At 44.0% G+C, this 14,140-nt stretch overlaps 1 long non-coding RNA gene across 2 annotated transcripts; it reads right to left on the reverse strand.

The window, feature by feature from the left end:
* Positions 1–2,198: 2,198 nt before the first annotated feature.
* On the reverse strand, positions 2,199–4,871 carry LOC120655724. Of its 2 annotated transcripts, XR_005667702.1 has the most exons (5): positions 4,100–4,871; positions 3,342–3,889; positions 3,214–3,247; positions 2,627–2,814; positions 2,199–2,344 (listed from the first exon to the last, which is right to left on the reverse strand). It is a non-coding gene; the product is annotated as an uncharacterized LOC120655724 (long non-coding RNA). The 2 variants fall into 2 exon arrangements; XR_005667701.1 differs by having other exon boundaries at positions 3,342–4,860.
* Positions 4,872–14,140: the final 9,269 nt, after the last annotated feature.

Raw genomic sequence — 14,140 nt, forward strand, 5'->3', positions numbered from 1 at the left:
GTCTATACACAACACGTCACTAATCATAATCACTAGTTCACTACTACATTAGTGATGGTTCTAATTAAGACACGTCACCAACGTTGGAGCAAAACAGTGACACATATTGTTACCCTTGTCACTCTAACAGAGCTTGCCATCTAGCGATGCGGTTGCTTTAGCCACGTCTTCAATATTTGCCACTACTTGCATCGTGCTCTACCAATGGGCCCATCTCATCCATCCTCTCAGTCTCACCCACACCTCTAGGCCATGTTTGGTTAAAACCACGAAAACTTTTGCACAAAAAGACGAATGCATGCATGAAGTACTAAACGAAATTTATTTGCAAAACTTTTTTAGAAATGGGTGTAATTTTTCGAGACGAATCTAATGAGCCAAGTTTCATCATGATTGGCTACAGTGATGCTACAGTAACCGCGCTCAATCATCCTCTAATCGTATGGTCAAAAGTCTCATTAGCTAGAGCAACTGCTACAGTACCGCAGTTGTGGAGGTAATTTTGTAATTAGACTTTATTTAATACCACTAATTAGTGGTCAAAGCTTCATTTCTCTCTCATTAAAACTTTTCTACACTCTAACCAAACATGGCCCTATATAATCACCCCCACGCACCCACCTGCTGGTGCTGGTGGTGGTACATTTGAAATTTATTCATATTTATGTTCTGATGCATCTTGTAATGTGTTTGCGATGCACACATGCAAAGAAAATCTTTTTTAATCATAACAAGATATCTTATTGAAAATTCTTTTCAAAATTTACATTTTACCAGACCTTTTGGTTAAAAATTATACTCCATATCCCTGGCCATCAATAAAATAATTGTGCAATGTGTGTATGTTTCACCTACTAGTACTTCCATAAATGGACTTGAGAGGACTCATATATACCTTCGTTCTTATAATTAGACTCACAAGCTAGTCACCTCACCTCTTTCTCTACACATCCACGGTAGCGATGCCGGATAGAAAGCCGCACTAACTCCATGCATTTTGGAATGAGAAGGATCAGTAAAAACATTGTGCAATGACTCGCCTTTCTTCTGGGGTGGCAAATTCAAAAATATTCTTGATTTTTCCCGCTCTTTGAGCGGCCCCTATGTGTCGAAGACTATATGATTTCAGGGCCACGTATGGAGTCGTGCATGATTTTGACCTCGCATACGATTTGAGCTGTTTGATGTACTTTTAAGGAGATCGGCAAGTAATTTCCTCCCACTTTTGAAGGATTTCCCCAAAGCGAATCAATGTGTCGCTAGTTGAAAATACAGTGAGCGTCAAGGAATCCTCCTTGCAGTCGTTGCTGTGATTCATATGCAGGCTTTGTGCATATTTAAACGGAATGCCGGAATGGGATCGGCTGGAGGCTTTACGTGGATGGAGACATGGTAGAGCGTGTCGACTGTAAGCGGCCATGATAACTCGGCATGGGATCATGGATCGAAAATGCACTAATGTAAATCACTTGTGTCTTAGCTTTTGTGTGGTCGTGTGCCGCCGTTAGTGCGCTACCGGTTGGTATGACATCCTTCACTTCACTGGCTGATTAGTGACGGTAGATCACTCATTATTGAGACTACTAAAGTGCCCATGCTAACACCACAGATAAATAGCAAATTACGATAAAAACACAAGTTCCAAATATCCAATCGTCAACACCCACGAGTCCACAACTAGCAAAAAAGGTTAGCATTATTACAGTTGAAAGCTATAAACAAAACTGCAATATAAGTCAATTAGTCTAGTCTCTTCCTATAAGTGAAACACACGGACCATGATCGACATCACCCACGATTATCCATAACTGGAGTTTTTACAAGAATCATCAAACCAAGCCATACACAGGAGTTTAGGACATGAAAGGCTAATACCATCTACTTTTCATCTTAAATATTACATCTCTTGCTCGTCCAACAAAAAGAAATGCAGACTGTAAATTGAAAGAAAATTTGTTCATATAGATATATCTATATTTTTTTTCCATTTAAGCATTCAAGCATCATGTTCATGGCAGTACCAATATATAAATAAAGCCCATGTGTAACAAATTGCCCTTCAAATTGTAGGGCACAATTTCAGTAGTATTTGTTTGTCTTCAACTCATGTATGCATAAGCCTCAGGTCTAATTAGCTACCACATTGTTTCTTGTAAACTAAATATAGATTAACTTAATTATTTTTCCAACTCAATTACAGAGAATAAAATCTATTAGTACCTGCTTCACTGGCAACCATAGCAAACCATATACAAGAAAATACCAGCATGTTAGTTCTGAAGATTACTTCAATCTCTAAGCTGCATCCTTCTTCTTAAATGACATAGCGGTGCTCCCGCAAACCCTTCAAAAAAAAAAGAAAGGTTAGTTGTTCTGAATATTCTTGCAGTCTTGTGGGCGAAATGCAATAGAAGAGAACAAAACAAAGTTAGACACAGGGTTAACTCATGTTTGAGCTGTAACCTAGTTTTGAAATATAACAACCTATATGCTAGCCAATAGAACAGCCTTTCCATCGTCTAGTCAATACAATGGCTGATTATGACCTATATGCTATGGATGTAGAGCCCATCGCCCCCATACACAAAAAAAAAAGATTAAACAAATCCTCAAGAAATGCGATCACCTGACTTCCCCTTTTCCCATATGTACTCACCCACCAATACAGTAAGGGTACTGAGCCTCTTGCAGGATATACACAGAAGAAGTTTGGATTGTAGCAAGGCAGTGAACTCCCTAACCCCTTCCAAGTATGCTTCAGCAAATCCCATCATAGAAAGATGATACAGGAAGAAGTTTCAGCAGGCCATTGATCTGGAAAAAAAATTCCATGAAAGATCACTGGTCACAGCTCGTATGGCAATCATGAATGATACACAGGTTGTCAGTTTCAGGTCATAGTGAATCACATTTATGGAATGCATGAACCTGCAAACAGAAATGAAATGGCCATTCTTCAAAATATCAGGAAAAATGCGCACGATATCACTGGTCACAGGCTCACAGCCCTCACCACCTAAAAAAAGTTCATGCTAACAGATTACTGAACCAAGGGGAATATATCATCTACATGAGCAATTCCCAATTCATCCAGGACAACATGCATATTTGAACAAGGTTATGAGTCGTAAAATCAAAAGGCCTAAACAATGGAGCATGATAAATTGATAATGAAAGTAAAAACTGATGTTTGTTCTGATATACAGTACGTACCTGAGCAGCTACATAGATGAAGGCCTTTTATGATCTGAAAGTAAAAAAAGGTTAGGTAGTATGATCTAGTGCATAAAAAAATAACAGCAAAGTTCACTATCAGAGAAAAAAATAGATTAAGTATATACCCTGTAAGTGAGTGGGTGGCTGTTGGATATTCCAAGCACTTATCACCTCCTTTCATGGCCACATCATATTTGACTACTGCAGCTATTTTCTTATATAGTTGCTGTTTGACACCCAAAACAAAAAAAATAAAAAGAACACAAGCGATAAAGATTCACTCAGAATAACCACAAAGTAATAAGCGAATCAGGTTCCATGGCAAAACTTAGCTAGCAAAAACATTTGAAGATATCGATAACAGTTCTTTTTGCTGCTTCACAGAGGAGTACTCATGCCTAGCAGGTTCACCATGGAGTAAGGTCAAAAGGCCTTGACACTCTAGAGCTGATTAAGTGTGAAATATATAACACCACACATTTGCACTTCCCCAACCATAATACTACCCTGGTACAGGTTCCTGAGTAGGAGCTGAATAACTTCTCCTGGAGATCCTATCATACCCATGTTTATAAGCACCATGCACCTGCAACTCCTTTATCCTACATCCTTAGTGTCATACAAACTGCTATGTTTCAAGCCAGTTACTCCAACACACACCAATCTCCTGTAACTGATACATATGTCCATGCAAAAAAAAAAGATATAAAAATCATAAATCATACAATATGATAAGATGTCATCAATGTCAGATAGTATGTGTTATATGCCGTTAATTTGCAGGTTTCATCCCATGATCTATTTCTATACTCTTGCATCATGTCCTGTTAAAAAAGTGAGCATTAAGCATAAAGAACGACAAGATTAGAGATTCATAGGAGACCTGCAGGTGAGAAAGACATGTATGCATGCCTTCATAAGCCCTCTCCCATCTCAGTCCTGTAACTTTCCAAACCACAAATTGCGCAGTCGTCGATCCTCAGACCTTGCAGCTTGTGGCCGTCAATTAACTTTAAAAAAATGAGCAGGAATTAAATGGCAAGTGCAAAGAGAGGATTCAAACCGAATTGGCCCAGCTACTGCTGTAGACCTGCTCCTGCTTGCACCGCCGGCCTGGCCGCAGCACCCCCAAGCTGCTGGCCACCTTGGGCTGAGTGCCCTTGCTGGCCCAGGCCTCCTGCGTTGCTGCTTGCTCAGCTGCGAGCACGCTGCGTGCGCGCCTGTTCCCCGCGCTGGCCGCTGTGACTGGCTGCCTGACACGCGTGCCGAAGGCCGTGCGGCTGGTTGCCCGCTCGCCTGGCAGCGCTCGAGCGCCGCGAGTGCAGGCCGCTAGGCGACCGCATGCGCTAGCCCGCCGTCTCGGCACTAGAGGGAGCCTGGGGCCGACGCCGCACCAGCACGCCACCGGGGGCCGACGGCTTCCCCCTCCGGCGGTGGTAGCAAGGCCGGCCAAGAGGCCAGCAAGGCCGCCACTACAATGGGGCGGAGCCAGGCAGCCAGCTGTGCACCAGAGGGGGAGGGGAGCAGCCAGGAAGCCGACGGAGCACCAGAACGTGACTGGCTGCCGGCGACCGCACACCGGTGAAGAAGGCTGGCTCCCCGGTGACGCCAGCCGAGAGATGAGCGCCCCGACCAGATCAGGCAAGGGGGCGACCGGATTTGGCCCCAGGCCGGATCCGTACAGTACTGCCGCGCTTTCCGGCGGCGGCGGCGGCCGAGCCGGTAGCAGCCGCGCGTCCCGGCGGCGGCGGCGGCGGCCGAGGCGGGAGCAGCCGCGCGTCCCGGCGGCGGCGGCGGCCGAGCTGGTAGCCGTGCGTCCCGGCGGCGGCGGCCGAGCCGCTACCCGGCGGAGCAGGGCGCCGGCGCGCGTTGCAGGGGGGGTTCGGCGAGGGGGCCGGCGCAGGGTAGCCTTCGGTGCTGGACGCGGCCGCCGGCGCAGTGGGGGTTCGGTTGGGGTCGCGGCGGCTGGCGCTGGGTGCTGTCCGCGGGAGGCGAGGTTCCGGAGAGGCGCGCGGAGGGAAAATTTTTCTTGCTAAGTTCGCTGCGGTTCGAACTTTGGCTGGAGATTGGAGGTCGGAGCGTGCGTTGAAGCCGCGGATCCATATAACGTGGACCGTCAGATCGCGTCGAGTCTGGCTAGATGAATTTTGAGCCATCAATTTCAATGGTGTAGGAAATCTGGGTACATTTTTGTGGGTGAAGTGTCTCACAGCTCTCTCAGCGGGAGGTATTTTAGTGGGTGGCGCTAGCATAGATTATTTGGTGCTTTAGGAGATAGAAGATAGAAGATGTTAGTGAGCAGGGGAATCAAAATCATGCATGGTTTGTTTTCAATACATAGTTTTGAAAAGTCGTATGTGGAGTTATCTTTGAAGATAACGGGCATCTACTCAACTCGGCTGCTTTAGTTCTCTTGAGAGAGCACGTTTAATTTTTTTTTTGCCAATGAGTGCTGAGTTTGATGGACATAATATTATCCCATTTCTATCTGGTACATATGGAAGTTGATTTATTTTTTATATTTTGGTGTATCTCGAACCCGTGAAACTAGAAAGTGTTTGCGGTGTGCATGTGCTTTGGAATCCATTGATTTACTTAAAAACATAAGTTATTTCAAATTTGTTTCAAATTTAAAGTTATATTTTACTAGAAATTTTGGCTAAAAAAGTTCATATTTCATTTACAGTGGCCTCAAGTAATTTTATTTATCAATAGAGAAATGCACCTCGTCTTTTAACATCGATAAAATAACTATGTCACATAAATATGTGCTCAGGCACTGTCCTGAAAAATTAATTGCACCACGTGTCACTTTTCACATAGAGTACTATAATACATATGTGAACACGAGAGGACTAGTCAAATATAAGTATTAGGTACTTTTTTTGTCACTAGCTAGTCATGTGGCATATATATAGCTCACTATATATTTCTTTTACCTATTTTGGTGGGTCAGCGAGCTACATTAAGGACTCAACTCCATGTGACATCGTTGCATCTTGGAACGAGAGGCATCAGAGAAGCATACTAAGCTCAGATCTCCAGTTGCGCGTCCTCGGAACATGGTGCACTTTGCAATGCTTCATATTCCACCAGCTCCAACAAACCCGTGCACAAAGTTGCTCGTAACCATCTTAATGGGCCCTCACGGGCTTTTTTTCTTGGCGACCGTGCCTGACCTAGTTTTTCATTAAGAGGGAAGAAGAAATAGTCACTGATACATGAGTTTAGGCGTAGGGGTCCTAGACTCACTAAGAAAAACTCCTAGGATTTATATATTACAAGGCCAACAGTTGGTGACCAGACCATCTACCAGAAGCCACAACAAAGGCATGAACCTGCTTAAAACCGGCAAGATCCCCAGGCAATAGCTTCATCCTGGATGCAAGACCAGAGCACGAGAAATGTTTTTAACCCGGGAATCAAACGTCCTCCGATTGCGCTCATTCCAGATCATCCATGAGTGAGAATGACCAAAGTATCAAAATCCTCAACCTTGGCTAGTTTCTTGTGAGAAGAAGTCCACCAAGCAGCAAGATCAAAGCAGCGACCGTCCGGGGTGAGCGCATGCCACCGAAGTCTTTGCAGTACACGGGGCCATATCTGCCTTGCAAAAGAACAATTGAGCAACAAATGTGAAATGAACTCTGTTTGGGAGCAAAGCGTGCAGGTATCAACATCCTGTAAATTATGACTCTTTCTTCTCTCCGCGGTCCAACAACAATCGTGGAGGATCAACCAAATAAAAAATTTGCATTTGCTCGGGGCGTGATTTTTCTCACGGCCTTTTCTCAGCAAAACATCGACGGTAAACCCATCCACCAATAATGGAGGGAGTTTTCTTTAAAAAAAATCCAATAATGGAGGTAGTTATCGGGTTTCCGCTGCGATCTATGCCATTTTGTCTCCTGTGAGAGTATTTTGAGGCGTATATGATTTGTTTTTGCAAAAGTGTCGGCCACATTGTTCATTGGAGAGGATGGAAATTAACATAATTAAAGTTACATCTATTCTGGAGCACCTGGCACGTACGTACCCTTACAAGACTGTGGAGGGCCATGCGCACTGGGACTGGGAACACATGGATTCGTCTAACAAATTGTGTGTGTGCTATCCTATATGAGCTGTCTGCTGCATGCTTTCCGTTAATTTTTATGTTGTAGATGCTTGGTAGAGGAGTACATTAGTTAATAATTGGATATCTACAATTTAGTTATGTAATAAAAATATTGATTTTAAATAATGACAATGGCTCAGCCTCACAATCAGTCTTTCACATCAACGTTGAACATGAATGGACAGATTCGGAACCTCACCATCTTAATGTTGTTTTGATATATAATTAACTCAGTACCATTTGAAATCGTGGCACCGCGTATGATGTGCCAATAAATCCCTCCTCTTTCTCCGGTGTCACCATCTCTACACAAGTGCAATGATACTTGATAAATAAATATGCTATGAATGATTGTAACAATATGAGAATGAAATGAGAAAATATGTTTTAACATTGCAAAACTATGGTAAAAGCAGCTAGATATATAGTACATAGGTGGATTATTTATAGGTAAGTGCAAGAGTATTAATCGAATAAAGATGGACCTTCCGGCTCTAAATGGCGGACCATTTTGTGGATGTCCGCCTTGTCAACCGTGGGCCATTCTGGCAGAGAAACATGGTTTCTGCACAGTACTGAAAAATGACCTACGGAACATCCGCCCCTAGGTGGGAGACCGTTCGTAGTACAAATTTCTAGGAGATCTAAAAATTTATTGAAGCTCTCATGGACATGTCAGGTGACTAGCTTGGAGGAGGGGATGATGTTGAGGAAAAAGCTTGGGGAAGCTCCTCTCCAAGGAAGAGGTGGTGCAGCTGTTGGTGTTACTCCGGTGAGCCTCCAGCGAAGCTCCGGCAAGGTGAAGGAGCTTTAATGGTGGGGGAGATGATGGAACTTCTCCATGGCTTCGGGTTTGAGAGAGAGAGAGAAATTTTAGTGTGTGTGTGGGTGTGTGTGTGAGGTGGGGGGAGGGGGAGAGGGGAAGCAGGAGAGGCTACGGTGGAAGTGGAGTTCGGCTGAGGGTACGTGTCACCAAGTTCTGCACGCTCGACACACCAAAGTTCTGCGCGCTCGACACACACCGGGGAGTGATTGACCGTCTGCCGTCTCAGGGTGTTGACGTGGCGAAAAATTAACTTGGTCGCGGATGGCTGAAATCTGTCATGCTGATGAGCTGAGGACAGTCCACAATATACGAGCAGACCGTCCGTCTCTATAAGTTTGACCAGACTTAGCCCTATAATTTCACCATCCCTAAGTGCATTCTAATCATGATTAATGCTTGATGATGTTTATTATGAATATTATTATCATTTTAATTAGCATATGATTGTTACAAGAGACATGGTTGATGTTGTTAGATATTTAGGCAATTTCGGGCACAATTTAATTCCAAAATTAAATGTATAAACTAGCAATATTTCTATGACTTTAAGGAGTAAAATAAAACATGTGAACATGTTTATACTTATCACACATATAAGCATAAACAATATAAATAACCAAAGTTTCAGGGAGTACCCTGAAGCCGGGCCGTTGCCGGAGGCATTGGCTGCGCTGTTACCAACTGGAGTAGACATCTACTCGGTTGGCCTCAGTCGAAGTAGTCGAACTAAATCGGTGCACGAAGAAGTTCGCAGTGCAGTCCCGCGAACGGTCACCAAGATGTAGTCGACGTAGTCGTTCGGCCACCAGTAGTCGTTCGGCTCGTCCACCAGGAAGTAGTCGTTCAATCGGGCAAAGCCTTAGTATTTTTGAGCAGTCACGCTAAAGCGTTACCCAAAAACCTGATTGCCCGCCTATCCCGTGCAGGATCTCAAGGCGAGCAAGGTTTCGGAGGCCTGCTCACGCTAATTCTGTGCGCGCAGAAATTAGCGTTGGGGAACTCAGTTGTTGCAACTGGAGAGGGAGAAGAGAGGAGCCGAGTTGCCTCAGTGCTCTGGTGCAGAATGGATGAGGGGAATGGCACTCCTTTTATAGTGACTCAGGTGCTCAGGATCGTTGAACCTGGACACCATCAGAGTCATTTAGGTGATGCGGTTATGGCCATTAATTACAGATTTAATTGCACGTTTAATCGCACGATTAATTGCACGTTTACAGTCCTTTGTCTCTTGCTCTTTCTCGGAGCATCATTGTTATCCTCCTCAGGATTTTCTACAAGTGTATGTTCATTGTGTTCTATTGGCTCAGTAGAGCCATCATCCTTGATGAACTCTTGCCTAGATGAACTTGTTTCATCTCTCATGGAAAAAATGTTTTCAAAAAACATAGCATCTCTGGACTCCATTATAGTACCAACATGCATTTCAGGTACTCCAGATTTCACTATTAAAAATCTATATCCAACGCTGTGAATAGCATAACCTAGAAAGATACAATCCACAGTTTTAGGTCCAAGCTTACGTTTCTTGGTTATTGGCACACTCACTTTTGCCAAACAACCCCATGTACGTAAGTATGACAGTGTTGGCATTTTCTTCTCCCATTCCTCGAATGGAGTTATCTCTTTATTCTTTGTAGGAACACGGTTTAGGACATGACATGCAGTCAATATAGCCTCACCCCACCATTCCTTGGAAAGTCCCGCTGTATCTAACATGGCGTTAACTAAATCCGTTAGAGTGCGGTTCCTTCTTTCGGCAACCCCATTTGACTGAGGTGAATAGGGAGGCGTCCTCTCATGAATAATACCATGTTCCTCGCAGAATAAAGTAAATAAATTTGAGAAATACTCGCCACCACGATCTGACCTAACTCTTTTGATTTTTCTCTCAAGTTGGTTTTCTACTTCAGCTTTATAGATTTTAAAGTAGTGTAAAGCTTCATCTTTTGACTTCAACAAATAGATGTAACAAAATCTAGTACTATCATCAATCAAAGTCATGAAATATTTTTTATCACCTTTTGTCAACACTCCATTCATTTCGCACAAATCGGAATGAATTAATTCTAAGGGTGCCAAGCTCCTTGCCTCCGCGGTCTTATGAGGCTTACGAGTTTGTTTTGATTCAACACATACATGACACTTAGAATTTTTGACAAAAGTAAACTTTGGAATTAAGCTCAAATTAGCTAAGCGCATCATACAACCAAAATTAACATGACAAAGCCTCGAATGCCAAACATTTGTTTCATCAACGTTAATAACATTGTATGCAATTTTATTACAAACATCTGACAAAGAAAGACGGAACAAACCCCCGCTTTCATAACCTTTTCCATCAAAAGTACTAAACTTAGACAAGATACATTTATTGGACTCAAAGACTAATTTGAAACCATCTCTACACAGTAGAGAGCCGCTGACTAAATTCTTCTTGATGGTGGGGACATGCTGCACGTTCTTCAGCTGCACGGTCTTCCCCGAAGTAAACTTCAGATTTACCGTACTAACACCAAGAACACGCGCATGTGATCCGTTCCCCATCAGCAAGGAGGAAGTCCCGCCGGTCTGGTAAGAAGAGAACAAAGAAGCATCAGCACAAACATGAATATTAGCACCAGTGTCAACCCACCACTCGGGTGAACCAAAGACTGAAAGAACAGTAGGTAATAAATTACCGTACCCCGAAGTTCCTCCAGGCTCGCTAATAACCATGTTGGCGGAGTCGTTGCCTTTGCGGTTCGGACACTTTGCAGCAAAGTGATCCGTACTAGCGCACACATAGCAAGCTCCCGTCTTCTTCTTCTTCTTAAAAGTGGTTGTCTTCTTAGTCTTTGGTTGGTTCTGCGGTGGCTTTTTCTTGTTCTTATGGGAGTTGTTCTTCTGAACAAGATTGGCACTTGAAGCACCAACAACTCCTTTCCCACGTATGTCCTTTGCTCTCGCCTTCTCTTCAACATCAAGAGTCCCTATGAGTCCATCTATTGTGAACTCCTGTCTCTTGTGTTTTAGAGAAGTAGCAAAGTCCCTCCAAGAAGGTGGCAGCTTAGAGATTATACCTCCAGCCACAAACTTATTGGGTAACACACATGGGGACTCTTTGCTGCAATTTTTGAGATCTTTTGCCAGAGTATGTATTTCATGAGCCTGTTCCACTACAGAACGGTCTTCGACCATCCTGTACTCAAGGAACTGCTCCATGATATACAACTCACTCCCGGCGTCAGATACTCCATATTGAGCCTCAAGAGCATCCCACAATGCTTTGCCAGTGGGCAGCCGGATATAAGAATCCACCAGGTTTTCACCGAGAACACTAATGATCAAACCTCGAAAGAGGATATCAGCCTCATCGAACGCACTCCCTTCCTCTGGAGAGAATTGTTCAGGCTTACCCTCTTTCACATGGATCACTCTCGATAGTGTTAACCACAGTATAAGCCGCTCTTGCCAACGTTTGTAATTTGTACCATCAAAAGGTGGTGGTTTAATTGATGCAGCAAAGCTAGATACCGAAAGCCTATTAACGCAATCAGGTTTTTGGATTGTTAGATATTTAGGCAATTTCGGGCACAATTTAATTCCAAAATGAAATGTATAAACTAGCAATATTTCTATGACTTTAAGGAGTAAAATAAAACATGTGAACATGTTTATACTTATCACACATATAAGCATAAACAATATAAATAACCAAAGTTTCAGGGAGTACCCTGAAGCCGGGCCGTTGCCGGAGGCATTGGCTGCGCTGTTACCAACTGGAGTAGACATCTACTCGGTTGGCCTCAGTCGAAGTAGTCGAACTAAATCGGTGCACGAAGAAGTTCGCAGTGCAGTCCCGCGAACGGTCACCAAGATGTAGTCGACGTAGTCGTTCGGCCACCAGTAGTCGTTCGGCTCGTCCACCAGGAAGTAGTCGTTCAATCGGGCAAAGCCTTAGTATTTTTGAGCAGTCACGCTAAAGCGTTACCCAAAAACCTGATTGCCCGCCTATCCCGTGCAGGATCTCAAGGCGAGCAAGGTTTCGGAGGCCTGCTCACGCTAATTCTGTGCGCGCAGAAATTAGCGTTGGGGAACTCAGTTGTTGCAACTGGAGAGGGAGAAGAGAGGAGCCGAGTTGCCTCAGTGCTCTGGTGCAGAATGGATGAGGGGAATGTCACTCCTTTTATAGTGACTCAGGTGCTCAGGATCGTTGAACCTGGACACCATCAGAGTCATTTAGGTGATGCGGTTATGGCCATTAATTACAGATTTAATTGCACGTTTAATCGCACGATTAATTGCTGTCAACGGCGTCATTTAGGTGATGCGGTTATGGCCATTAATTACAGATTTAATTGCACGTTTAATCGCACGATTAATTGCTGTCAACGGCAAAATAGCCATCACATCGCGCCGCACCTGCACGTCACGTCCGGCCGCGCATGCGCACGCGCACGCGCACGCGCACCGCCCGTCCGCGCCTCGGCACGGCCCGGCGAGGCGAGCGAGCGCGCGCGCGTGTGGTTCACCGTCCTCCTCTTACCGGCTTCACAAGTGGTGTACACGAAGTCCACCTTTTAAGTCGGTTGAGATCTTCCTCAATTCCCGGTACGGAATTAAGTATTGATTCCCTAACATTAATAGTGGGCTTTAAATTCTTTTAATGCTTTAGAATAAATGGGCCAAGCCCATTACTCCAACAGATGTTGGAGCCGGAATGCCCGCAGCATGGTGTTTCTTTTGTACGGACATGTTCCCCTAACCTCGCATATTCCGAAAGGCCGTTTAGTTTGTGCATGCAAGCACAGGTGATCTCAATTCGATTCTCAAAAAAAAAAAGTGATCTCAATTCCCAGCCAACTACAAGAGTTAGTGCTGGAGGAGTGCGAGGCCGCCAGCTACAGCAGGCCAAGAGTTTGTCTATGTATGCACACACATAAAATTGATCCTTTGGTGGCATAAATAGCTAACACCCATCTACCAATTATCTGAGCAACGCAAGTTCTCTGGTTCTCCAATTGTTTCAAATTGTTTTTTTGGGGAGAATGAGAATATATAGGCAGAAAGTTTTGGGAAACAGTGTGTAGCCACTAGCCAGAGAAATACTACTTCATTTCTCCCTTTCCTTCTATAAAAAGGATGGTTTTGCATATGGCAATGTTCTGGCTGGGGATCACTACTTATGGATAAAGTACGGACCATTCAAACTTATTGATGCCGAGTACCAAACTCGTGTTTGCATGCACAGTAGGCGTTCTGGAATGAGCGGAGACATGGAAATACCTATGAGCAACAGATGGGACACATATCCACGCAACCAAATTTTGGATCTGTGATCAAGTAAAGAATTGGCTGATGGAGGATTCAAGTTTGAAAGCTAAAGAATTGCAGCGGAGGATCAAAGACAAGCACAAGGTTGAGGTGCCCTACAAGAGAGTGCATGCTGGTAAGGAACTGGCACACAACATATTGTTTGGTAGTTGGGACAGCAGCTTCAATAACCTGTATAGGTTTAAGGCAGAGTTTGAAAGGGTATCTCCTGGCAGCTTTGTAGTTATAGATCATCACACAATAGCAGGGCAAATCAGATTTAATAGGCTATTTTTTGCTATGAAACCTTGCATTGATGGTTTTCTCAATGGATGTAGACCATATTTGGCAATAGATAGCACATTTTTGACAGGAAGGTTTAGGGGGCAGCTAGCATGTGCAGTGGCTGTAGATGGACACAATTGGATGTATCTAGTTGCTGTTGGAGTGTTTGACTCGAAAACAAATGAGAACTAGATCTGGTTTATGGAGAGGCTTCGAGAAGCAATTGGATCACCACAAGGCCTATCTATATGTACAGATTCTGGGCAAGTAGTGATGGCAGGGGTTAAGGATGTATTTCCAACTACAGAGCATAGGGAATGCATGTTACATTTAGTTAAGAACTTCAAAAAAAGATATTCAGGGCAGATATTTGAAGAAAACCTCTGGCCAGCAGCATATTCTTG

The sequence above is a fragment of the Panicum virgatum genome, chromosome 1N, assembly GCF_016808335.1.
Source record: "Panicum virgatum strain AP13 chromosome 1N, P.virgatum_v5, whole genome shotgun sequence".
Classification (NCBI taxonomy): domain Eukaryota; kingdom Viridiplantae; phylum Streptophyta; class Magnoliopsida; order Poales; family Poaceae; genus Panicum; species Panicum virgatum.